Here is a 16,529-nt window from a genome sequence, read left to right as displayed (position 1 = left end):
ATTTACTAATAAAATTTGAACTAATATTATTGAGGTTCATCGCTTTTGGCCTATATTCACTTTTTCATACTATATTCACCTCATCAGAAAATCAGATGAGAGATCTATTGAATCAGATCAGTAAGTAATAATGATATTTGAATTCGGTCATCAAGATATCAGGTAGATGAATCACTAAGAGGTTCGCGAAAACAATATGGTAGCCTTGAGGAGGACTCAAGGGTTGATATAGATGAGAAGTGGAAAAAGAAAGAGGAGTAGGGTGAAGATGAGGAGAAGCAGAAGATAGAGAAGCAGGTGGAGGAAGAGGAGGAGAAAAAGAACACGAAGAAAATAAAGATGAAAAAGAAGAAGAAAAAGTGCAGATGCCGTTGACCAATAAGTGGCCCATCAAAGATGGAGTTGGGCCCCTAGACGGGACACCAACTCTCCAGGTTAGTGGCTTTAAGACCCTTTGCAAAATTGCTGCTACAAACTGCAGGACTCTCTCGGCTAACCTGCAGTTTTAAGAACTTCAGCAAGAGCATAAAACGCCACAGTACTTTAACGGCTGCTGCTTTATTGCAGAAGCGGTTATCTTTACTATTTTTATTCCGTCTACTTATTCTTCTTGTTGTTTTCGTCGTCTCCTACTTATCCTCCCTCAATTTATTCCATTATCTTCTTCTCCTCTAATCTAATCTAATCTAATCTAATCTCCCCACATTCTCTCCATCCTGATTTTGCTGGATGATGCCAAAACAAGTATCTTCAATTTCCAGGTATTAAATTGTGTGTGTGTAACTCAATGAAATTAATTACAAATCTAGAATCTTTCTTTGCATTTGGTGGGATTCAATGCCACAATATTGTTTCGGCTGCAATAAGTTCTATGGAAGATTGATAGCACTTGATCTGCCAGTACGTGAATAAGCTTTGTCTCCGCCCCTCGTTTCTTTCTCCTATTCGAACTATGTCATTCTCCACTTCCCCTTTTTCCCGTTTCTTATTATCACAGTTGTTTCACATTTGCGTGGACAAGAAGCAGAGATATTCCACTACTTGAATTCCTACTGACAAGCCTCCTTATTTTCTCTCTTCATATAAAAATCTTCTTTTTTGTAGTAGTAGCTTTTCATTTACATGTAAAACACTGAAGAAACTTCGCATAGCTTACTTGAAATTCGTTCATCTTCCAAGCGTATCTCAATCGAAAACATGTTGGTTGGAATTGATACATAGATAGTATTTTTCTTGTTGAACTTTGAAGGTAATTCAACAAGAGGTTGTATAAAAACACGCACCTCTTGTGTAGCGAATCTCCAGCTGACGTTTATATTTTCATTCAACTTTGTAACAGAAGCAAACTATCTTCTTTACTCTTCCAATTAATTATTTTCCCCGCCTTATGTAATGCAATCCAAGAAGGAAAACTGTTATCAATCAACCGAACGAGTGGAGAAGAGGGATAGAAATGCAAAAAGCAAAAAGCGAAAAGTATTCAGTGGAAAGCAAGTGCTGATAAATAAGGGGGGTGTCACTTGGATACCAACCACCGACAAAGAGACAGGTAGAGTGAGGGAGGGAGAGAGAGAAAATGCGAAAACGGAGAACGCCCCAGTATGTGCCCTGTTGTTGTAGGTGTGTGTGTGTGTAAGGTATAGGAATGCCAGGTTGGTGTTGTCGAAAGCCTTTCTAAAATCTATACATATACATCAACCGTTGGAGAGGCGGTTGGGTGGTAGGAGGTTTGCAGAAGAGCAGAATCTTCATGTCCATGGTTACTGGGATGTTTACAGAGTAGTCAGCGGCTACCGATACCATATATAGGGCCTAGTCTGCAACGGAATGATGGGGAGAGCTTGTTTTTGTTTTCCCTTTTTTACATTCGGTTTGCTTTGAAAAATATTCCTCCGATTCGCTGTTCGTCGTACGCCAGTAGTACATATTTCCTTCGGCTACTTCAACACTGTATTCCTCCTTTATCCTGATCATTACATTTGCTCTCTCTTTCATCCTTTCAACAAGATAAAAGGGATATCTATCTACTCCTATGTTCTTCACAACATCATCATCATCACGCTCAAAAAAACATGAACTGAAAGGATGTTATAATAATATCTCCTCAACTTCAGTGGAATAATTGCTGATCAATATTGGTTTTACCTAGAGAGCCGAAAATTATATTTAATTGTTTTCTACCTTTTTTCTAATCATTGGATTCCCCTTCTCTTCTTACCGCTCCTCCACTGTTCATTTCAACGCCATCAAACCTGATGAAATTGTTTACCAATTTTCTGCTGTAGCCTATGAATGACATTATCCAAGCTCTTCTCATGCAGTGACCTGAATATCAAATCATCTTATCTATTCATCTTTTCTTCTAAATACAATTTCTGAATCTTGAGTAGCATGGCAACTCTGAGTAATCACATGTATAAGTCGACTTAAAAATCAAGTAGACTATAGACCTACATTTATAGTAGATACAGTACATTTATAGTGGTATTGACTTTAGTTTGATGATTTTATGATTGATTAGTAGGGTGGACATCTCTAATCTATAAATTTTACATATTATAGAGAGTTATTTTATTCTAATCTATTTGAAGATTTCATAGCCTGACTTGAAGCTATAATTCAGCTTAAAGAGAATCAAAACACACAATTAGCATAGCTTGTAAGATTCTTTTGTAAGACGATTGTTGGCAGAATTCATAACCTATTAATTTGAGGAAAAAAGTTATAAATGTTGTGAATTCTTTTGTTTCTGCAAATTAGATTCAACGGAGATCATTTCTGAATAAACCTGCTGAATGTCGGACTTTGAAAATGAATGTCAGCAACATCTCAGTGTTCCTATCAATGCAAATCGATTCCCCATTCACTCTGGTCATCTTGAAGCAAACAAAAAAAAAACACACACACACACACACACGAGTAAAAAAACTCGAAGCAAGGACTGGCGGCCTCATGCTAATTATTGGCGGAGATGCTAATCTGGAAGTTTACGCACAAAGGAAACACGGGAGTTCCGAGTGTGCGAGTAGTGACTCAAACAAGGAGAGAGAGAGAAAAATGTTTACAGGGCGAAAAAGAGAACCGTGAGGTTCTCCTCTAAGGAAAAGGTCAGTTCCAACTTATTGTAAAGGGCTTGGACAGGTTGAAGGCTGTCGGTATAAATATATAAAGGGAGCGTGAATTGAACAGTAGGGAAGAGAGAACAAGAGGAGAGAGTTAGAATGTCTCTTCTTAGTCCTCTCCGCGATTCGCGTATTGCAGGCAGGAGCCACAGTCTGCTTACGTCTTGACTTAGTTGATGCTTGTTACTCTTCCACATTTTTTTCAAATTCCCCCATCCCTTATACAAACTCCTGTTGGATTCTTCCCACTCTGTTCTCTCACTCTATGATTGTTTGTGATGCAGTTTCATCAACTACTGTTCCTAGTTGGCTTCCTCTCGTCATTCAATCCTTTCGAAAGTCAATTTCACTATTCATTCGGAAAATTCATCTGAATCTTTCATTTGAAGCTTCAATATAAATGAATGGGAGAATTTTAGTTGGATGACTATTTCAAATTTTGATAATTATTAAAATGGGAATAATTGTGGACGCTCTGGTATTTTATCTTAGAGAAAAGTTAAGGAAGAAGAGCCTGCTACTCTGCTACTTCCGTTGTTCAGGTGATCACTTGAGGCGACTCAACTAAGTGTGATTCATGGGTTTAAAAATCGCTTCCTGATGGTTCGTAACACACTTAACACTGTAGTTCCACTCATCTTCAAGCATCAACCTTCCCAGTACACACACACAATCCTGGATATTATCCTCACAACAAAATAGAATTGATTTTATATTTTTGTAAAGCTGAGAGTTGAGAAAGAATAATATATGAAGTAGCCTAGTAAGTAGGAAGGTGAATGAATGAATGATAAAAAATATAAGAAATTAAAGGTAGGTGAGCTGATTATGAGTGAGGTGATGATGAGTATGATGAAAATTATGATGATGTATGGAATGATGATGGTGATCATGATCATGATGAGTGAGGTGCAACCATAAATAAATGACGAGGGAGGAAAGAAACAATTGCCACCCTAACGAGCACCAATAATAAACAATAAATTAGGCAGCCGCCACTCTCCATGAATGAAAGCATATAACGTAACGTCACCAAACCTATCTAAATAGAGGAGTTATCGTTACGGTAGCTGGAAAAAAATGGTCAACAAGAGAAAAAATTGAACGAGCTAGCCCACCTCCCAACACCTTTTCAAACGAATTAGCACCATTGTGCTGTGCTTAGGCCGGGCTGATGCTACTTTTCATTCCCAGATCACGATGGTTTGTTGGCTGTACAAGCAATTATTAGTAATATTTTTTACCGGGTGCAATGAATAAATTATACATTCCCTGAAAGCTAATACAATACAATACAGATTTACCGATGTCTAAATATAAACACATATTTATTGTTTATAAACACAAATATAAACATATCGGTTCACATAGTGAACATTATGTATACTAGATATACATATTATCAGCATATTAGTAATGTTGTCAGTTGATATTAAATTTATATTTATCATTCTGATATGTTTACCTCAGATAACAAAAATCTAGTAAAATAGATTTAAATCTAGTAATTTTGTTTTTCTGTGAAACAAAACAACTTTTCTTCCAAAATATGTGAAAGTTGAATTCCATTAAAATTGAGTTCCTTTGAATAAATTTTTATAAATACCTATTGATAGTTCTAAATTTCCATTTGTTTTAGCACAATTTTTTAGCTTATCGCTCAGTTTAGATTGGTGATGTGCTCTGGGTACTATTACCCGATGCATGATTCCACCATGGTTCGGAACCCACCTCATTCTGAAGGATTATGAATCTCTCACATCATTCCTCGCAGTGCCTGCGCACAAGTCTTAAGGCTAATGTGACAGCATATTCAGCAGAAATTAATATAATCTTTCTTAAATTTATTGATAAATCAATTCATAGCAAATCATGAATGAAGCAATAATTAGTCAATCATTTTAAACAGCTTCCAGAAAGGAACAAGAAGAAGGGACAGAAGGGAAATTCTAAATATATGAAGTAAAATCAGAAACAAACGAGTCATAACTTTGAAGAAATAGAAAAACCATAACACCATTTCCTAGCACTTTTACAGCTGATTCATGTTCTTCAAGATTTAACATATTCCTTGAAGATATCATCATTATTGATATAACTATTCGTTCTTTTAGATCTACAAAATTTTGGTCTTTCCTCCTCATTCACCTTTTGAATTTTCCCTGGTGTTCGAATGCTAGCTCTCTATAACTTAGTCGTCTGTTATAATAATAATCTGTGAGATTGAAAATCTAAGATAGCTGATGAGAAAGCAAGAATAGGCATTCTTAATTTCCGTGTTCTTGTCTTATGAAATCATGTCTTGTAAACCGCTATTCCAAATATGCAACATGTTGTACTATAATATAGTTGGGATGAGACCGAATAAAGATATTCAAATTTAGAGCCGTGTCTGGCAGTAATGTCAGAGCGCTTCTTCTTGAAAGTCTAAATGGGCACTGAGTATTAGAAAGAAAAGCAGCTAATGAAAAGCAAGGATTGGTGAGAGGGAGAGGTGATTAGTGTGTGTGTGTGTGTGTGTGTGTGTGACAGAGAGAGAGTGTGTGTGTGTTTACCTTAATTTAAAGCGTTTCCTTGAGAATTTATCGTCGCAGCTACCAGATAGATTTCGGCAATTCCTTTTTTGTGTCCTCTCAACATCATCAGATAAAACGATATTCCTCTTTTCTTTCTATCAATGTGTCTGTTGCAGAAGAGAAACGGCTCCTTCTTCTTCCTCTTCCTCCTTCTTCTCCTCCTCCTTCCTACGTCTCCTTACTTTTCTCTTCTACTATTTCTTCCGAGTTATGCCGTCTGTCGAATGCCTTTTTGAAGTCAACGTCTTCTCCAGTACTGATTCCGTTCACTTTTTCCACCTCCTCTCATCTACTCTCTTTCTCCTCCTCACGCATCCTTTCTCTCTCTCTCTCTGAAAAAATACTACTTGTTGAATTATCAAATAATTTGATATTATATATATATATATATATATATATATATATATAATATATATATATATAATATATATATATATATGTGTGTGTGTGTGTGTGTGTTGTGTGTGTGTGTGTGTTAACTTTATATATGTTAACTTTCACAAATTCGCGTATGGATGAATATGGTAAATTATCAACACAAGTAGGAGAGTTGTACACAATCTTTCAAGCCACAAATTATCAGAAGTTGAAGAAAACGTTTTAATTTTGCAATCACCCCCAAAAACTTATCCCATGAGGAAATAATATCCTCTATTGAACCAAGTCTAAAAGATTTTGAACACATTGATTGAAGCAGAGGAAATCAGACAAGAAATCTTTCATATTCTAAAAAAAAACGAATCCCCCAAGCCCAATTTACCGAAAGAAGAAATTACAGCCTTAAAAACCCTTTCTAGAAATCCCTCCATAGTAATCTTACCAGCTGACAAAGGTAACTCCACAGTAGTTATGGAAAAAACCGTATATAACGAAAAACTGGAGAATATCCTCAAAGATGCAGCCTACAAGCCAGTTCAACGAGACCTCATTTCTTCATTTCTGATAGGTTTTCCTATTTGTGTGGCAACACACACATATATATATATATATATATATATATATATATATATATATATATATATAATTCTTTTTCTCAATTATTATTAGTAATCTATTACTTTTGAATTCTTATGTGATTTTTTCTTATTTTATAAAGGGTTGTGTGGCAGAGAGGACCAGAAGTCCTAACTCCACCCTAATAAAGGCAAATAATCAATCAATCAATCTCTGTCTGTCTGTCTCTCTCTCTCTTTTGGATCTTCATCAAGTGTAAATGAGAAGGATATTATTGAAAATCCTTTATCATGAATAGACATTGATATTTCCGTCTCATTAAAGTTAGATATGACACGATACCGTTTGCTTATACTTAATCTAAACAGCTGGTGGTTTTATATCACAATTAATAACATTATAGCAAACGATACTATAGATTTGATCCAGTTTAAAATGAGATTCCGTTGGAGCTGACACCATGCAAACGGCATTAAATGAATAAACCAATTCCAAGTAGATTTATTCTTATTAAACTGGTAATAAATCACTTAAAACTACCAACTGATACTAACTAAAATACTAAGTAACAAAGAGCGGTTTTCTCAGTGATGTTTTAAGCCAAATATCAATTTAAACTGGGTTAAATTAATGTTAAAACTCGTTTATTATAATATTATAATGTGATTTATTTTGAGATAAAAGCACAAGCTGAATCAATTCAATTCACTGTGCAAACATCCCTAACTGTAATTAACTTGCATTATTAAAATAGTCAACATCTACCTAAATAGATGCACAGCATGTGTGAGATTCACTGCCAGCATTGGCTGAATGGGAAGCATTGGTGTTATTTGTAAGTAGTAATGACAGTTTAAAGTGAATTTCAATTTAGTAACTTAGCAATATTGATGTGAAAGTGTTTGTGAAAGTATCAGCTACAGCTGATATTTTGTTTTTTGATATCACCTGTTAAGGAGAAACATAAACTCCTCATTTATTCTCATTCTTATCCCTTTATATTGAATAACAGATGTTAGCTGATGTATCTTCAAAGTCAGGAGACACCTTTCAGAAAATTGATTCAAGAGTACACTGGCTGTTTGTTTTTCACAAACGTATTTTTATATGCATATTATATATTATTATGTTTTTATTATATTACATAGATAAAATATTAATCCCCTACATGAATCATATAAGGATTGAAATTGATATCAGTATGACAGTATATCAGTACAACATTCTATTTCAGAATCATCACAATATTCTCAATCCTTTTCTTACACCTCATATTTTATTCTGTTACTTCTTATTATTCACACTTTATTATGGCCAGAAGCAAAGCAATATAGGGTGAAAGGTGAAAGAACTAACCTTGGCTTGTGAATCCTCCTCTCCCTTTTATTCTCATCTTCCTCTTCCTATTCTCCTCCTCTTCCTCCTCCGTAGCTTCCTTCTCTCTCTTATTCCTTTTCTTCTTCACTACTATGCTCAAATACGAAACTACCGCCCACCAAATAGTATCCCGTACAACAAGAATAGATATGCACTGTATTCTCATTAAAAGATTGCGATGGTTACAATAATCGTTTAGAATTTGCAATTTAATTGGAAATTTATGGCTCCGTTACGGTTACGTGGGGATAGGTATGGAGGCGTTAAACGTTGCTCATTTCCTGGATTTGATACTCATTTAGTCATAATAATTCTAACCGATTTCGATTTATTTAGAATCTTTTCCTTTAATGGAGTCTCGACTTCAACATTGCTTTGCATTGATACGTCAACCAGATAGTAGACTAATTATAATCATTGCTCAATGAACATGATTGAGTTGAAGTACTTGATTCAGATGTGATATAGTCGTGTTTTTCCCATTTGGATATTCATAGTATCAATCTATGTGACTATGATAAATTGCGTTATTTCATGTTGTATAAAGTTGTATTCATGTTTCTGTAATTTTTTTTGTGTTCAGTTTTGAATAAATGAATGTTTTTATTTGCATTTTTTCCTTTGGAACATTCAAAGACGTTGCTTCTCTATCAGTATATTTACAGTATCAAGACAAAATTGAAAATCAAAGGTATATAACTTCAATTTCGATTTAAAAATAAATTTGATAAAAGCAATATTTAAAGTCTATTCAGTTGTAATTGTTCAGAACAGTCTGTTGAGAACTGGAATCACTCTGCCCAATTCACGAATTATCTATCTATGTTTCAAGTAAATTCAAAAGTGCCAGCACCAGGTCTCCAGTAGATATTATTACCACCAATCAGGATCAAGTTGTGAATCTTATTTCAAGTATTAGCCAATAATCATCATCATACTATACAGTTGTACAACTCACATTCTTTTTCACACGTCATACAGCCACTGGGTCTAACTCTCATTTGTCGCATTAGAAGTCAACACATTGTAGTACCGTACTCAAATCAAGCTGGTTTAGGAAAATCACCCTTGACAAGAAGTTTCAGAGAAGCAAACTATAGAGCTCCTAGGCAAGTAATTCATTGTTTCTGCGCTGAAATTATACACGTTACAAAATTCAACAACTAATACTATTACAAATTCAAAACAAATACTATTTTTATATCTGAATCCTTTTATTTTTCCGTATTTCTGAATCATCTCTTACGATTTCTGCCTAGCTAAAAAAATATCCTTCGGACGCTGGGCTAGTTGACCTTTGGTACACTTTTATTTTTCACTGTAGTTGTCGTCTTATTTCCATTTTCCGAAGTTTCTGTGCTCAAACCTTCACTTTTGAATTCGGTCTCCCGAATGGTGGTGAGTACCTTCACCCGCAACCAACGCGCTTAGATAATCAAAGTAGCTGATTTGAATGGTTTTATTGAAGTCTGAATTCTTGACGAATGACGAACAATTATTAACAATCGACGACGAAAATTCCTAACCAGCAGTTCGATATTCTTGAACCAGACATACTTTAGTACGCCCTTTGATTGGAGATCCTTTGCACGCTTAATAGTGAGTAAAAGTATAAGGTGACATCAGCTCTTGAAAAAGAATTGGTTTGTCTTGTTCTAGACCCAACAGCCTGTAACTACGTAGATTACTATCTTGCTCTCCACACTAGAAATTTTCATAATTTTTTTATTCCATCATAATGCAGTATTTGAGTATTGTTGACTGTATGACTGAAGAGTTCTCCTTCGTTAACTGATCTATTTTCCCATTACAAGTGCTGATATCCGATTTTATTTTAGTTATAAAAGTTATAAAGTTATGCAGTATTGCATTCATAAGTTCTTTCTTACAAGTTTCAACTGAAGTGTCTTGATCGCTAGTATTATTAGTATTCATTTCTAGTTTAAATTTGTCTGTTGTGAATGATTTCTGCTGTTCCAGCAGAGATTGGTCGTTTTCTTTAACCACGGCTCTCATTTCCAACGTAGTTCAGAAGTTCGAATACATAAACAAACCAGACATACTCTTGCTTTCTCTTGCTTTCTACTATTGTAGAAGTAAAACAGACTATATTCGAATTGATCATGCGCCGATCATGTAGTTCGGGGTTGAACAGCTGATTTCAATGATGCCAATGACATCCAACAATAACTACAATAGTAGTCATAGCAGACGCGAACCCCTGCCAACAGCCCACTTCGAAGATGAACCTGTATAGTGTAGACGAGTCGTCGCAGATAAAAACTATATGTGATTAGCCGAATTCCGTAGATCCACTCTGTGGGCGATCTCAATTATGAAGACGTTTTATTATTAAATCAAGAAACAATGCATTTCATTGGTTAACGTACCTTCTCCTTTCTTCTTCTTCTTCTTCTTCTTCTTCTCTTCTTCTTCTTCTTCTTCTTCTTCTTCTTCTTCTTCTTCTTCTTCTTCTTCTTCTTCTTCTTCTTATTCTTCTTCTTTTTCTTTTTCTTTTTTTTCTTTATCGATGGCCCCACAGTCCAAATCGTACCCTTGCCTCTCCAATCATGGTGATTCCTGGTCTCCATTTTCCAATTTCTCATTGGATCTCTTGCTTTCTCAGAGACTCAATCTATCCATGTAAGCCTTGGTTTTTTTCACTGGCCTTTTTCACCTGGTTCTCCCACATACATTTCTTTAGGGATCCTTATGCTAGAGATATTCAAGATATAAAGTTAACATTATTAATAAGAATCAAAAATGAATAATAATCATATCAGATATAACAGGATGACTCGAATCACAGCTACAGTGAGGTCCACGTTATAATGGTACTAATAAAAGGTGCGACATCAGCGTTGCTGATTCTCTGCCTTGCCACTGCCTTCTAAAGAGGATCTCTGATACCGGTATACCTGATGTACTATTAAATGTCTATTCTTGTTTAAAATAATCAATATTATATTCTATTCATCAAGAAAAAATATTTTTCAATTATTATAATAAATTTTCATAATTTAAATTAAATATTTTGTTAATTGATTTTATTCCTACATTGTTAAAAAACGATCTGGTGACGTTTCGGAGATAGAAGAGGATAGCGCTATCTGCTTTGTCAAATGATAGACAAGGATATCAACACCAATTTTAATCAAATACTGTCATTATAACGTGGACTTCACTATATCAACTATGGAAGGTGGTGATAAAGAAACCTGATAACTAAGCTATCCTATCATTTCCACTGACTTCAAGCTCCCTATAACTTTGGTATCGCTGTTTTTAACAAAACCTATTAGAGGGAACAAACATCTCAAGCGCAACACTTTTTAGCTTCTAGACACTGGAAGTTGAGGCTCAACTTTCGGTTTCGTTCGTTGATTAGTGGCAATGATAAAAACGTTTAAAATTGTCATCGTGCTCAAAATCTATCGAGACTCAACAGTTCTGCCTACTACTATGATTTATAATGTGTTTGTGTTACATGAATGTCGATGCGCAGTCTAAATATCGACCTGACTGTTCTGTTTGTACCCTTAGATGTTCGCTTGATTTAGGAAACTTTTCTTACAATTTTAGTAGTGGGGCGACCGGCGGGCGATCACTTTGCATGAACGGACTGCATGGACCCAAGGCTGCATCTATGTAATGCGATTACATTTTGTCTTCCACTGCAGGAAAAGGCAAAATATCATGATGAAAATGGCCATTTTTGTTCGAAAATTATAATATTGATGTCAATAGAGTTATGCCAACGCTCTTCAGTCTATCTGTACATAAACAATATTCCTTTAATGTGGAATTGTTTCTGTCAGTGTTTTATAATAATTGTATTTGATTTTTATCAAAACTAGAAACAGTATACTATACGGTATCTTAATAATAGAGGTGTGCTACTCATAGTGGGTCCCTATATTATCTTCTTATTTCGTCTAAAGCAGTACCCCACCCATATCCCTGGCACACCCACAAACTTGATTGAGGTACTGTATAAGTCTTTTTAAAACTTTTCAAAGTGCCAACCCAAAAATTACACTCACACACTAGTCAAAAATATTGTCCACATTGCCCTCCTTCTTTTTCACCGATAGCTTTTAAGTTATTCCTCATGATTTTATTGGAATACATAATCACGTCTTCACAAATATGATTTGATGTCAACTATAAGCTATCCAGTGTGTGAATATATTCATGAGTAATATTTTAGCTATGCATTATTGAAATTGTGGCACTCTTCCATTTCTTCTTCACTCCCACTTCATTTTCACTCAATCATCTCTCTTCTCCATCTTCTTCCAAATCAACTGAATTTCTCTCAATAATATTCTTTCTCCTTTCTCGATCATAGGATTTTATATATCTACTTTATCATAGTGGGATGCTACACAATAGTTTAAGGATATTAATCCAAGTATGTAAAGAACTTTTTTCCATATTGTAAATGTTTTGTTTTTTTCATGTTTAATGTTTATTTGTGGCACACTTCCATTGCTTTCCTATTCCCACTACCCCATTTCATTATTAACTCAGTCTCTTATTCCCTCATTTATTTCAATGTATTTCATATATTTATTCCAATAGACAAATTCCTCTCTCGTCTCCATCTTTTTCCAAATCTCTCTCGCTTCATCCACGTCTTCTCTCGAAGCTCCTCTTTATCTACAGTCTTTATTTGTTGATTTCCTGTCCCTTTTCGTACGTTGAAACATTTCCACGGTAAGTCACTACATCACGATAAATCCGGTTTCAGTTGTTACAGCAATGTCAATTTCTGGTACAATAAAATACAAAGCAACAAAATGAGCAAACTAGATTGGAGGTAGCCAAAGCAATACACTGATCCACCATAAAGTTATACTGTTTCACTGTATCTACTAGTAGTTCTGTGAATAGTAGACCTCGCGCAGAATAGTAAACCACAGCCTCCTCTAAAACTGTCCATCAGAGTAAATTCTGCATTGTCCGGTCGTGTCGGCGAGATATCGGTGTGTAGACGACTAATGGCTAATTGGGTTGTTGTATCGACAATGCTAATAATTTGTTGTAAACAACTATGCTACTATCATCAAAAGCTTACCGAGTTGAAAGAAAATATTGGACTGCTACTTCGAGTTATCAATTGCAAGCCTCATTGCATGCAATTAATTATCCACTTGACAGCTGATTTCTTATAAATAATTCTATTGTCTGATTTTCACGCTAATATTGGCGTTTGAAGGAGGCTTGTTTTCCTTTCATATTATCCTTAAAATGCAAAATTTCCAAAAACTTTGTATATACGTCGACGTGCAACTTAAAAAGAAATATACCTCCTGTCAAATTTCATAAAAATCTATTGCCGCGTTTCGCTGTAAATGCGGAACATAAATATAATCATGTAGAGAAATGCAAAACCGTCGACTTGAATCTTAGACCTCACTTTGCTCGATTTGATGTTATGTCTATAGTTGCAGCTCAGATTAGAGATAACGAAAGAAAAAATATGTTTTTTTCTCATTTTCTGTTATAGATGTATAGTTTAACATACAGTGTAACGTTGAATTCAGAAGACCGTTCTTTAATTTTGTAAAGTTTTAGATAGTAATTGGAGACTTTTAATTATGATGCATCTTCTAATATGATAATATTATGAAGAATATTTAATAAAGTATTCCAATATAAAAGGATACTTCACTACGTTGTGCTTCTCCTAGTTAGGTTACTTGGGTTCAAAATTCATTTTGGGTTCCAAATAGATGAGCTGGGAGCGAGCGAGAGAGCAAGAGTCCTCTTGACACCTTCACACACATAACACCCATATCGCACACCTGCAAAATGAATAATAAAGAATGAAGAAGTGATAGAGAAAGAGTAGAGGAGAGAATGTTTGAATCAAAAGATGTAGTAGAAAGAGGAAGAATAAGAATAAATGATAGAGAGAGAAGGCTGTACACCCGATCTTAACCAATGTACTGATCTTTTATACCGATAACACTGAAGACCACCGTTGAGATATTATATTATTATTATTATTACCTTTCATAATATAGCTCTCCGTTCCTTCAAGATGTATGTGTATAGATGTATGGGGCCTGGAGCATCAAAAACTATAATATATTGACGACTTATTAGTATTGGTGTCGTAGCATTGAAGAGCGCTGTTATATCTCATTTGCTTCTTGCTGGCTCTCAAGAGTTTTTTGCTTATCGATTCCCCTCTCCCTTTATCTCTATGCCCCTCTACTCCTCATTTTATTTAACGAAATAAAAACATCTCAACTAAATTTTATCAACGTTCTCATCTTCCTAGAAATATTCCAATCTCATTACGACGTCATTATAGCATCTAAGTATCGTTCAACTGAAATCTTGGAGAGTGATCTTTCATGAAATTTCGTCAGACATCAATTGATTCTCAAAGCTCTATTGGTAGAGGAGGGTTATTTGGCTATTCACTAGACACAGATGCTCCAAGTCAATGTCATAGATGTCATAAATGATTGTGACCTCTGCTTTCTGGTCAAAATCTCTCTCATTATAAATATATCGAACTATAGTTTCATCTATCATCGCTTATTTATAATGATATACAAATATGTTCATCAGTGATGAATATAAAGGAATGAGATGAACTTAATGTGAATTTATGATGCTCTCAATAGTATATTTACAAAATATTGCATATATTAGTTTGATACCATCTTAATTATCACTATTACACCATCGCAGATCACATGTTTTGTTTGCAAAACATCACAGGACTTCATGTTTGAACGAGAATTGATTTTTTACGTAACTGTTCACTGTTCTCAAAAAATCTTATGGATGCGCAAAATTCAAGACTTATACACGAAATCGTACATTCTAAAAGAATGTAAATTATTCCTCACATCTCTTCAAAGTGAAGCTAAGTTGTACGTAATGCATCAGGGTTGACATACAAAACGAGAAAAGATATCGCTAAAGAAAAGAGACAGACTTCAAAAGCTGATATATTCGTTTTTGAACCATCAATCAAGGTGCCTGAAATCTTCGATGACCTCTGCAACTTGAGGCGAGCATTTTTAATAATCAGTATATCTATATATATTGTCGAGATACTGTATTTTCAATAGCTGTCGTATATCTGTATATATTACTTGAGAGGGTAAGATGTTTGTGTGTGGATACTCCCACACCCAAGTGGGACTCTCTCTACCTCTCTTTTTTCTCTCCTCTTTTGTCTTGATACCTGTCACAACACTTCTCCTCATATCTTACCTCGATCATAAGTCATTCTCCACTGGACTGTCTCATTTTTCATCTTCCCATTTCTTATTAACATGAGAGTGACGATATAGGCATTGAAAAGTAATTTGAGAAAGCAGATAACTGTATGGATGAATTTATCATTGTTATGAAACTGAAACTGAAGCTGAAACTACATGAAATATGTTCCCTCTGATTTGAAACTTCTAGTTTTTGATAAACACTACTGATTAAATGTGGAAATTGTGAAACATTCCTCCTAGAAAGAGAAAAGTTAGGAAGGAAGGCAGAGTAGAAATTCGGAAAACCATTTCCAATGTGACGGAGATGGTTGAGGTGACTGTGATTAAGAGGACATGTTTTGCTGAGAATGATGCTCACTTGGGCCCTAGGCTTGTGCGTGGATAGTGGAAAAGACGATGTTGAGAGATGAATCGACCTACAGATTTAGGTTGCTGCTCAAGCAGACACCCTTCTAATAGGTGAACCAACAGCTCTTATCAAATCTGTTGCATTAGACCTACAAGGACAACTCCTCCTCCCCCCCCCCTCTACCACAAAATTTGAAAATTGTTATCTAATTTTAAATAATCAAGGATATTGAAACCTGGAGATTTGAATTCGTTAATTCATTTGATAGAAACAGTAAAAACTGTCTTTTTTTCTTTAGGGATACTCTTGAATATAAAAAAAATGAAAATCAAAGTATTCTTTTTTAAATTATTTAGTCAACAAAAACCGTTCAATTAAAAATGAAGCATCTCAATACCTGAACTCATAGCAACTAATTCTGGAACTTACAATTTTCGTTAACAACACTGAATAGAGGATTCATTGACTCAAAACCTCTCTAATAAATAATAAACTTGACAATTTCTACAGCTTCTTGCTGAATTTCAGCAACTTCATGTTAATGCAACAATTTTTTATAAACAAGAATGATAAATTAGTGTCAGCAAGATTCAGATGGTCACGTGATCTGCAGTGCTATTGTTATTCTGGAAAGCAATGCACAACCAATTCTAAGAAAATGATGCAAAATTATTCCTAAATTGCAAATAACGGTAGGCTTGATCATTTTTGTTTCGGGTTGATTCATTTTCCTGATTCTTTACAATTTCTATAAGTTTATTATGATGATAACTCCTCTTCAAATTTGATAGGTCATTAGAATGTGCTGGAGTAATATATAAGAGTAACATGTTTCTCACTCCCCAATCCAAAGGATGTTATTGGAATTAATGAGAGCATTATCTAAGCATTATATATC

General features: G+C 34.8%; 1 protein-coding gene across 2 annotated transcripts in view; it reads left to right on the top strand.

Annotated features, from left to right (window-relative positions):
- The window catches only part of LOC111045211 (putative transcription factor SOX-15), a 131,641-nt gene that overhangs the window by 104,219 nt on the left and 10,893 nt on the right, over positions 1–16,529 (top strand). The window lies entirely within an intron of this gene.

This window comes from Nilaparvata lugens, chromosome X (genome assembly GCF_014356525.2).
Source record: "Nilaparvata lugens isolate BPH chromosome X, ASM1435652v1, whole genome shotgun sequence".
Classification (NCBI taxonomy): Eukaryota; Metazoa; Arthropoda; class Insecta; order Hemiptera; family Delphacidae; genus Nilaparvata; species Nilaparvata lugens.
This window is presented reverse-complemented; position numbering and strand designations above follow the sequence as displayed.